The sequence below is a fragment of the Physeter macrocephalus genome, chromosome 21 (genome assembly GCF_002837175.3).
Source record: "Physeter macrocephalus isolate SW-GA chromosome 21, ASM283717v5, whole genome shotgun sequence".
Lineage (NCBI taxonomy): Eukaryota > Metazoa > Chordata > Mammalia > Artiodactyla > Physeteridae > Physeter > Physeter macrocephalus.
Window position 1 is genome coordinate 56,220,958 of NC_041234.1, and position 9,623 is coordinate 56,230,580.

Sequence of the window (9,623 nt, forward strand, 5' to 3'; positions counted from 1 at the left end):
GACAAGATCCAGCTTCATCCACCAGAACACAGGCACTTGTCCCCTCCAAGAGGAAGCCTACAAAACCCACTGAAGCAACATTAGCCACTGGGGGCAGACACCAAAAACGATGGGAACTACGAACCTGCAGCCTGTGAAAAGGAGACACCAAACACAGTAAGTTAAGCAAAATGAGAAGACAGAGAAACACAGAGCAGATAAAGGAACAAGGTAAAAACCTATCAGACCAAACAAATGAAGAGGAAATAGACAGTCTACCTGAAAAAGAATTCACAGTAATGATAGTAAAGATGATCCTAATTCTTGGAAAAAGATTAGAGAAAATACAAGAAACACTTAACAAGGACCTAGAAAAACTAAAGAGCAAACAAACAATGATGAACAACATAATAAATGAAATTTAAAATTCTCTAGAAGGAATCAACAGCAGAATAACTTAGACAGAAGAACGAATAAGTGACCTGGAAGACAAAATAGTGGAAATAACTACTGCAGAGCAAAATAAAGAAAAAAGAATGAAAATAATTGAGGTCAGCCTCAGAGACCTCTGGGACAACATTAAACACACCAACATTCGAATTATAGGGGTCCCAGAAGAAGAAGAGAAAAAGAAAGGGACTGAGAAAATATTTGAAGAGATTATAGTTAAAACTTTCCTAGTATGGGAAAAGAAATAGTCAAATCCAGGAAGTGCAGAGAGTCCCATACAAAATAAATCCAAGGAGAAACATGCCAAGACACATATTTAACAAACAATCAAAATTAAATACAAAGAAAAAATATTAAAAGCAGCAAGGGAAAAACAACAAATAACATACAAGGGAATCCCCATAAGCTTAAGAGATGAACTTTCAGAAGAAATTCTGGAAGGCAGAAGGGAATGGCAGGACATATTTAATGTGATGAAAGGGAAAAACCTACAACCAAGATTACTCTGCCCAGCAAGAGTCTCATTCAGATTTGTCAGAGAAATTAAAAGCTTTACAGACAAGAAAAAGCTAAGAGAATTCAGCACCAACAAACCAGCTTTAAAACAAATGCTAAAGGAAGTTATCTAGGCAGGAAACACAAGAGAAGGAAAACATATACAAAGCAAACCCAAACTATTAAGAAAGTGGTAATAGGAACATACATATTGATCACTACCTTAGTTGTAAATAGATTAAATACTCCAACCAAAAGACATAGACTGGCTGAATGGATACAAAAACAAGACCCGTATATATGCTGTGTGCAAGAGACCCACTTCAGAGCTAGGGAAACATACAGACTGAAAGTGAGGGGATGGAAAAAGTTATTCCATGTGAATGGAAATTAAAAGGAAGCTGGAGTAGCAATTCTCATATCAGACAAAATAGACTTTAAAATAAAGACTATTACATGAGACAAAGAAGGACACTACATAAATATCAAGGTCTCAATCTAAGAAGAAGGAATAACAATTGTAACAATTGTAAATATGCACCTATCATAGGAGTACCTCAATACATAAGGCAAATGCGAACAGCCATAAAAGGGGAAATCAACAGTAACACAATCATAGTAGGGGACTTTAACACCCCACTTTCACCAATGGACAGATCATCCAAAATGAGAATAAATAAGGAAACACAAGCTTTAGATGACACATTAAACAAGCTGAACTTAATTGATATTTATAAGGCATTCCATCCAGAAACAACAGAATACACTTTCTTCTCAAGTGCTCATGGAACATTCTTCAGGACAGATCATACCTTCAGTCACAAATCAAGCCATGATAAATTTAAGAAAACTGAAATCATATCAACTATATTTTCTGACCACAACGCTATGAGACTAGATATCAATTAGAGGAAAAAATCTGTAAAAAATACAAACACATGGAGGCTAAGCAATACACTACTAAATAACCAAGAGATCCCTGAAGAAATCAAAAAGGAAATCAAAAAATACCTAGAGACAAATGACAATGAAAACACAATGACCCAAAACCTATGGGATGCAGCAAAAGCAGTTCTAAGAGGGAAGTTTATAGAAATACAATCTTACCTCCAGAAAGAAGAAACATCTCAAATAAACAACCTAAACTTACACCTAGAGCAGTTAGAGAAAGAACAAAAATACCCCAAAGTTAGCAGAAGGAAAAAATCATAAAGATCAGATCAGAATTAAATGAAAAAGAAATAAAGGAAATAATAGCAAAAATCAATAAAACTAAAAGCTGGTTCTTTGAGAAGGTAAACAAAATTGATAAAACATTAGCCAGACTAATCAAGAAAAAATGGGAGAAGACTGAAATCAACAGAATTAGAAATAAAAAAGGAGAAGTAACAATTGAAACTGCAGAAATACAAAGGATCATGAGAGATTACTACAAGCAAATATATGCCAATATAATGTACAACCTGGAAGAAATGGACAAATTCTTAGACAAGCACAACTTTCTCAGACTGAACCAGGAAGAAATAATAGAAAATATAAACAGACCAATCACAAGCACTGAAATTGAAACTGTGATTAAAAATCTTCCAACAAACAAAAGCCCAAGAACAGATAGCTTCACAGGCGAATTCTATCAAACATTTAGAGAAGACCTAAAACCTTTCCTTCTCAAACTCTTCCAAAATATAGCAGAGGGGCGAACACTCTCAAACTCATTCTACGTGGCCACCATCACCCTGATACCGAAACTACACAAAGATGTCACAAAGAAAGAAAACTACAGGCCAATAACACTGATGAACATACATGCAAAAATCCTGGACAAAATACTAGCAAACTGAATCCAACAGCACATTAAAAGGATCGTACACCATGATCAAGTGGGTTTATCCCAGTAATGCAAGGATTCTTCAATATATGCAAATCAATCAATGTGATACACCATATTAACAAATTGAAGGAGAAAAGGCAAATGATCCTCTCAATAGATGCAGAAAAAGCTTTTGACAAAATTCAATACCCATGTATTATAAAAACCCTCCAGAAAGTAGACATAGAGGGAACTTACCTCAGCTTAATAAAGGCCATATATGACAAACCCACAGCCAACATCATTCTCAATGGTGAAAAACTAAAACCATTTCCACTAAGATCAGGAACAAGACAAGGTTACTTACTCTCACCACTATTATTCAATATTCTTTTGGAAATTTTAGTCACAACAATCAGAGAGGGAAAAGGAATAAAAGGAATCCAAATTGAAAAAGAAGTAAAGCTGTCACTCTTTGCAGATGACATGATACTATACATAGAGAATCCTAAAGATGCTACCAGAAAACTACTAGAGCCAATCAATCACTGTGAGAAAGTAGCAGGATACAAAATTAATGCACAGAAATCTCTTTCATTCCTATATGCTAATGATGAAAAATCTGAAAGAGAAATTAAGGAAACACTCCCATTTACCACTGGAACAAAAAGAAAAAAATATCCAGGAATATACCAACCTGAGGAAACAAAAGACCTGTATGCAGAAAACTATAAGACACTGAGGAAAAAAATTAAAGATGATGCAAACAGAGGGGGAGATATACCATGTTCTTGGATTTGAAGAATCAACATTGTGCAAAAGACTATACTACCCACAGCAATCTACAGATTCAATGCAACCCCTATCAAACTATCACTGGCATTTTTCACAGAACTAGAACAAAAAATTTCACAATATGTATGGAGACACAAAATACCCTGAATAGCCAAAGCAAACTTGATAAAGAAAAACATAGCTAGAGCAAACAGGCTCCCTGACTTCAGCCTATACTACAAAGCTACAGTAATCAAGACAGTATGGTACTGGGACAAATACAGAAATATAGATCAATGGAACAAGATAGAAAGTCCAGAGATAAAGCCACACACATATGGTCACCTTATCTTTGATAAAGGAGGCAAGAATATACAGTGGAGAAAAGACAGCCTCTTCAATAAGTGGTGCTGGGAAAACTGGACAGGTACATGTAAAAGAAAGAGATTAGAACACTCCCTAACACCTTACACAAAAATAAACTCAAAATGGGTTAAAGACCTAAATGTAAGGCCAGACACTCTCAAACTCTTAGAGGAAAACATAGGCAGAACACTCTATGACATAAATCACAGCAAGATCCTTTTTGACCCACCTCCTAGAGAAACGGAAATAAAAACAAAAATAAACAAATGGGACCTAATGAAACTTAAAAGCTTTTGAACAGCAAAGGATACCATAAACAAGACAAAAAGACAATCCTCAGAATGGGAGAAAATAGTTGCAAATGAAGCAACAATTGAAAGGAATGAAGTAATGATACATTCTACAACATGGATGAACCTTGAAAACATTACAGGCATACCTCAGAGATATTGCAAGTTCAGTTCCAGACTACTACAGTAATGTGAATATTGCAATAAAGCAAGTCACACAAGTGTTTTTGGTTTCCCAGATCATATAAAAGTTATGTTTACTCTATACACTTAAATGTGCAATAGCATTTATGTCTAAAAAAGTACATACCTTAATTTTAGAATACTTTATTGCAAAAAAATTCTGTTATCTGAGCCTTCAGTGAGTTGTAAATTTTGTAATAGTAACATTAAAATTCATTGATCACAGATCACCACAACAAATATAATAATAATGAGAAAGTTTGAAATGTTGAGAGAATTACCAAAATGTGATACAGAGGCAAGACGTGAGCAAATGCTGTTGAAAAATGGTGTGGATAGGCTTGTTTAATGCAGAGTTGCTACAAACCTTCAATTTGTAAAAAACACAATATCTGTGAAACACAATAAAGTGAAGCTAAATAAAGTTCAAAGGTATGCCTGTTTATTAAGGGGGGAAAGCCAGTAACACAAAGGCTGCATATGGTATGATTCCTTTTATGCAAAATGTCCAGATAAGGCAAATCTATAGAGACAGAAAATGAATATACTGGTGTTTCCTGGTATTGGTAGTGGTGGCAGGAGTTTTGAGGAATGGAGAGTGTCTGCTAATGGGTATAGGGTTTCCTTCTAGAGGGACAAAAAATTCTAAAATAGATCGTGATGAGTGTTGCACAACCCTGTTATACTAACAAATGTTGAATTGTACACTTTGAATGAGTGACTTATATGGTATCTGAATGATATCTTAATAAAAGTTTTAAAAATATGAGGATATAGCATAGAATATTCTTTTCCTCATGAGTTTTATAAATCATATTTTATGATTTGAACAAAAATGATAACACCATCAAATATTCAGACACTGACATTTAAAAGTGGGGAAATTAAAGGAGGCTCAATGGAAATATGGTTTCCACACTTCAAATTGTTAAAATGTTGAAACCAGTAGATTATGTGAAATATGCATATTGCAATACTCAGAGCAACTTTTATGAAAACTATACAAAGTTATACACTCAGAAAAACTATAAGTAATTTAAGATAGAATCCTGAAACAATGTTCAAGTAATAATCAGGAAGGGAAGAAAAGAGAAACACAGGAATGATAGTGTTGGGATGCAACCCACAGGCCTAGAAGGCCTGTACTTGCCCAGCTTCAAGACCAAAGAAAGAGTCTGGAGCCAGCAACAGAGACATCAATGGTTTAATAGATGGGGGATCTTACATGTCTGAAGGAAAGTCCTGGAGCAGCACCTCACCGTGTGCAGCAGACATGAGGCAGGTCATGGTGGGAGTCTTCATTCCCAGGGGCAGGAGGAGGTTACCAGTTATAGGGGAAATTGATGTCATTTTGGCTTATCAGTTACCAGGGAAACTAGCAGAGGGCCATGCCTCTCACTGCACCTTTGATAAGAACAATCACTAGATGGGGCCTGGAGCAAATATATAGGGAGGTCAGTCATGTTAGTAGGGTGTAGGTGAAGCAGGCACTGGTCAAGCAGGGGATGTACAGAGAGCAAGAGAACAGCCATCTTGAGTGGCCTGACCATAGAGACAGCCAGAGGTAACAAACAGAAAACAAATAATAAAATGGCACACTTAAGCTCTAACATATCCATAATAACAGTAAATGTAAATGGTCTAAATACATCAATCAAAAGACAGAGATTGACCAAATGGGTTTTAAAAAATGACCGAACTATATGTTGTTCATAAGAGCCTCACTTCAAATTCAATGACATGAGTTGATTGAAAATAAAAGGGTAGGAAAAGTTATACCATGGAAATATTAATTTTAAAAAGTGGGAGTTAGTACATTAACATCCAATAAAGTAGACCTTGGAACAGAAAATTACTAGAAACAGGGAGACCTTACATAATGATAAAAGGGTCAATCCACCAGGAAGACATAATGATCCTAAATGTCTATTCCCCAAACAATAGAGCCTCAAAACAAATACATGAAGCAAAAACTGATAGAGTTGAAGGGAGAAAGAGACAAATCCACTAATATAGTTGGGGATTTCAATGTGTCCCACTTAGCACCTGACAGAACTGCAAGAGAGAAAATCATCAAGGATATAGATCTAAATAGTGCAATCAATCAACAGGAGCTAATTGATATATATTGAGCACTCCACCCAACAACATTAGAAAACACATTTTTCCAAGCCCCCACTGAACATTCAGCAAGATAGACCATATCCAGTGCCATAAAACAAACCTTAACAAATGCAAAAGAATTGAAATGATACAGGTATGTTCTCTGACTATAACGAAATCAAATTAGAAGTGAATAACAGAAAGACAACAGGAGCATTTGCAAATACTTGAAAATTAAACAACACACCACTACATAATCCATTAGTAAACGAGAAACTCTCTAGGGAAACTTAAAAAAAATACTTAGAACTAGGTGAAAATAAAAATAAACATACCAAAACATAGGGGCTGCAATTAAAATAATACTGAGAGAAATGCATATCACTAAATGTTTATAATAAACAGAAGGAGAGGTCTCAAATCGATAATCTAAGTTCTTCCAAAGACTAGATAAAGCACAAGATAAACCTAAAACATATAGAAGGAATGAAATAATAAAGATAAAAATAAAATTGAAAATAGGAAAGCATTAAAGAAAAATCAATGAAATAAAAAACTGCTTCCCTAAAAAATCAATAAAATTGATAAACCTCTAGCGAGACTCTTAAAGATAATAATAGAAAGGACACAAATCGTCAATATCAGGAATAAAATGGGATATCACTACAGATCCTTCACCTATTGAAAGGGTGGTAAGGGAAGACTATGAACAATTTTACCTTCATATATTGCACAACTTAGAAGAAGTAGACCAGTTTCTTGAAAGCCACAAACTACAAAACCTCAATGAAGATGAAATAGTTCTTTCTACAGAATATTTAAAGAATAAGTAACATCAATTCTACCCAATTTCTTCCAAAAATTTAAAGAATGGACAGTTCCCAACTAACGTATGAGGCCAGTATCCTGTTGCTATGCAAAACAGACAAAGACAGTATAACATTAAAAAAAAACAACTACAGACAAATATCTCTCATGAACTTAGAGGTAAAAATCCTAAATAAAATATCAGCAAACTGAATCCAACAATATATAAAAGGAATTACACACCATGACCAAGTGTGCTTTATTCCAGGTGGGCAAGGCTGGTTCAACACTTGAAAATTGATTAAAGTGAACCATCATAGCAACAGATAAAAGAAGAAATATCATATGATCATATCCATATACCCATAAGACATGGTTGACAAATTTCAACACTTATTGATGATAAAATCTCTCAACCAGTTAGCAGTGGAAGGAAATCATCTCAACTTGATAAAGAACATCTACAAAAGTTCTTGAGCTAATATTATACTTAATGGTGAAAGACAGAATGCTTTTCCCCTATGATTGGGAAGGGTGTCTGCTCTTACCATTCTTTCTTAACTTTCAAAACTTTACAGGAAGTTTTGGTCAGTATAGTAAGGCAAGAAAAAGAAATAAAAGGTACATAGATTGGAAAGGAAGGAATAAAACTGCCCCTATTTGTAGACAACATAATTGTCTACATAGAAAATCCACTGGAGTCTACAAAAATCTCAGGAACTAATGAGTTCAGCAAGATTGGAAGATACAAGATCAACACAGAAAAATCAATAGTAATCTGTATACTAATAATGAACGGTAGAAACCAAAATTAAAAGCACCATACCATCTATAATTATTGCAAAGAAAATGAAATATTGAGGTATACACTCAGTATGTGCAGGTTCTCTATCCTTAAAACTACAAAATGCTGATGAAAGAAATCAAAGAAGACCTAAATAAATGGAAAGACATACAATGTTCATGGAATGGAAAACTCAATATACAAAGATATCAATTCTCCCCAAATGGATCTACAGATTTAATGTAATTTGCTATTAAAATTCCAAGTTTTTTTGGAGACATAGAAAACTTATTCTAGAATTGATATGGAAATGCACACACCTAGAATAGCTAAAACAATTTTGGAAAAGAAGAATCACTCCTGCAATTTTAAAGCTTACTATCTAGCCACAGTAATTAAAATAGTGTGGTATTGGCAAAAGAATAAGCATAAAGATCACTGGATACAGCTGACTGATTTTTGACAAAGGTACAAAAACAAGTCAATTAAGGAAGGATAGTCTTTTCAACAAATGGTACCAGAACAACTGGATATCCATAGCCTATAAAACAAATCTTGATCTTAAACTCACATCTTATTTAAAAAATTAACTCACAATGGATCATGGACTTAAATGTAAAACAAAACTATAAAATTTTTAGTAAAAATATAAAATATCTTCAGGATCTAGGGCTAGACAAAAAGTTTAAATATTTGACAACAAAAGCATGACCCATCTGCGTCCACTGATAGACCTTGAACAATCTGCTGTTGTTCTTTTGGTTTGCACTAAGATGCAAAAGAAAAATCCCTGCGCTTTCTGTCTGTCTTTGTGGCAGCCCAGATTGAATAGGGGAATACATTTGAAAAAAAAAAAAAAAAAAGCATGACCCATAACAGGAAAGTGTGAAAAACCATGGCTCATCAAAATTACAAAATTTTGCTCTGTGAAAGATGCTGTGAGGAGGATGAAAAGACATGCTAGATATGGGGAGAAAATATTTGCAAATCACTTATATAACAAAATTCTAGTATATATAAATTACTCTCAAAACTTAGCAAAGCAATAATAAAACACAAAGCATATGACAATTAAGAAAAATTAGGAAGTGCACAAAAGGCATGAACAGTTATTTCATCAAAGAGGATATCCAGATGGCAAATAAGCATAAGAAAAAAGGCTCAATATTAGCCATCAGAGAAGTGCAAATTGAACCACAAGGAGATATCAATATGCACCTATAAGAAAAGCTAAAATAAAATATAGTGACACCAGCAAATTTTGGTTAGAATGTGGAGAAACTTGATTGGTTATACATTGTTAATAGCAATGTAAATTTATACAACCGCTCTGGAAAACAGTTTAGCTGGTTCTTATAAAAGTAAGTATGCAATTAACCTACATCTCAGCAATTGCTCTACAGGACATTTTCCCCTGAAAAATTAAAACACATTTTAACCCATAAACCTATACAGGAATGTTCATAGTAGCTTTATTGATAATATCCCAAACCAATAAAAACCTAGATGTCCTTTAATATGTTAATACTTAAGTAAACTGTGGAACAGCTATACCACGGAATACTATGTAGCAAGGTAAAGG

General features: G+C 34.2%; 1 non-coding gene across 1 annotated transcript; it reads left to right on the forward strand.

Moving 5' to 3' along the window:
• Window positions 1-8,757: 8,757 nt before the first annotated feature.
• LOC112066446 (small nucleolar RNA SNORA31) lies at window positions 8,758-8,885 on the forward strand. Its single transcript, XR_002892663.1, has one exon. It is a non-coding gene; the product is annotated as a small nucleolar RNA SNORA31 (small nucleolar RNA).
• The last annotated feature ends 738 nt before the right edge of the window (window positions 8,886-9,623 follow it).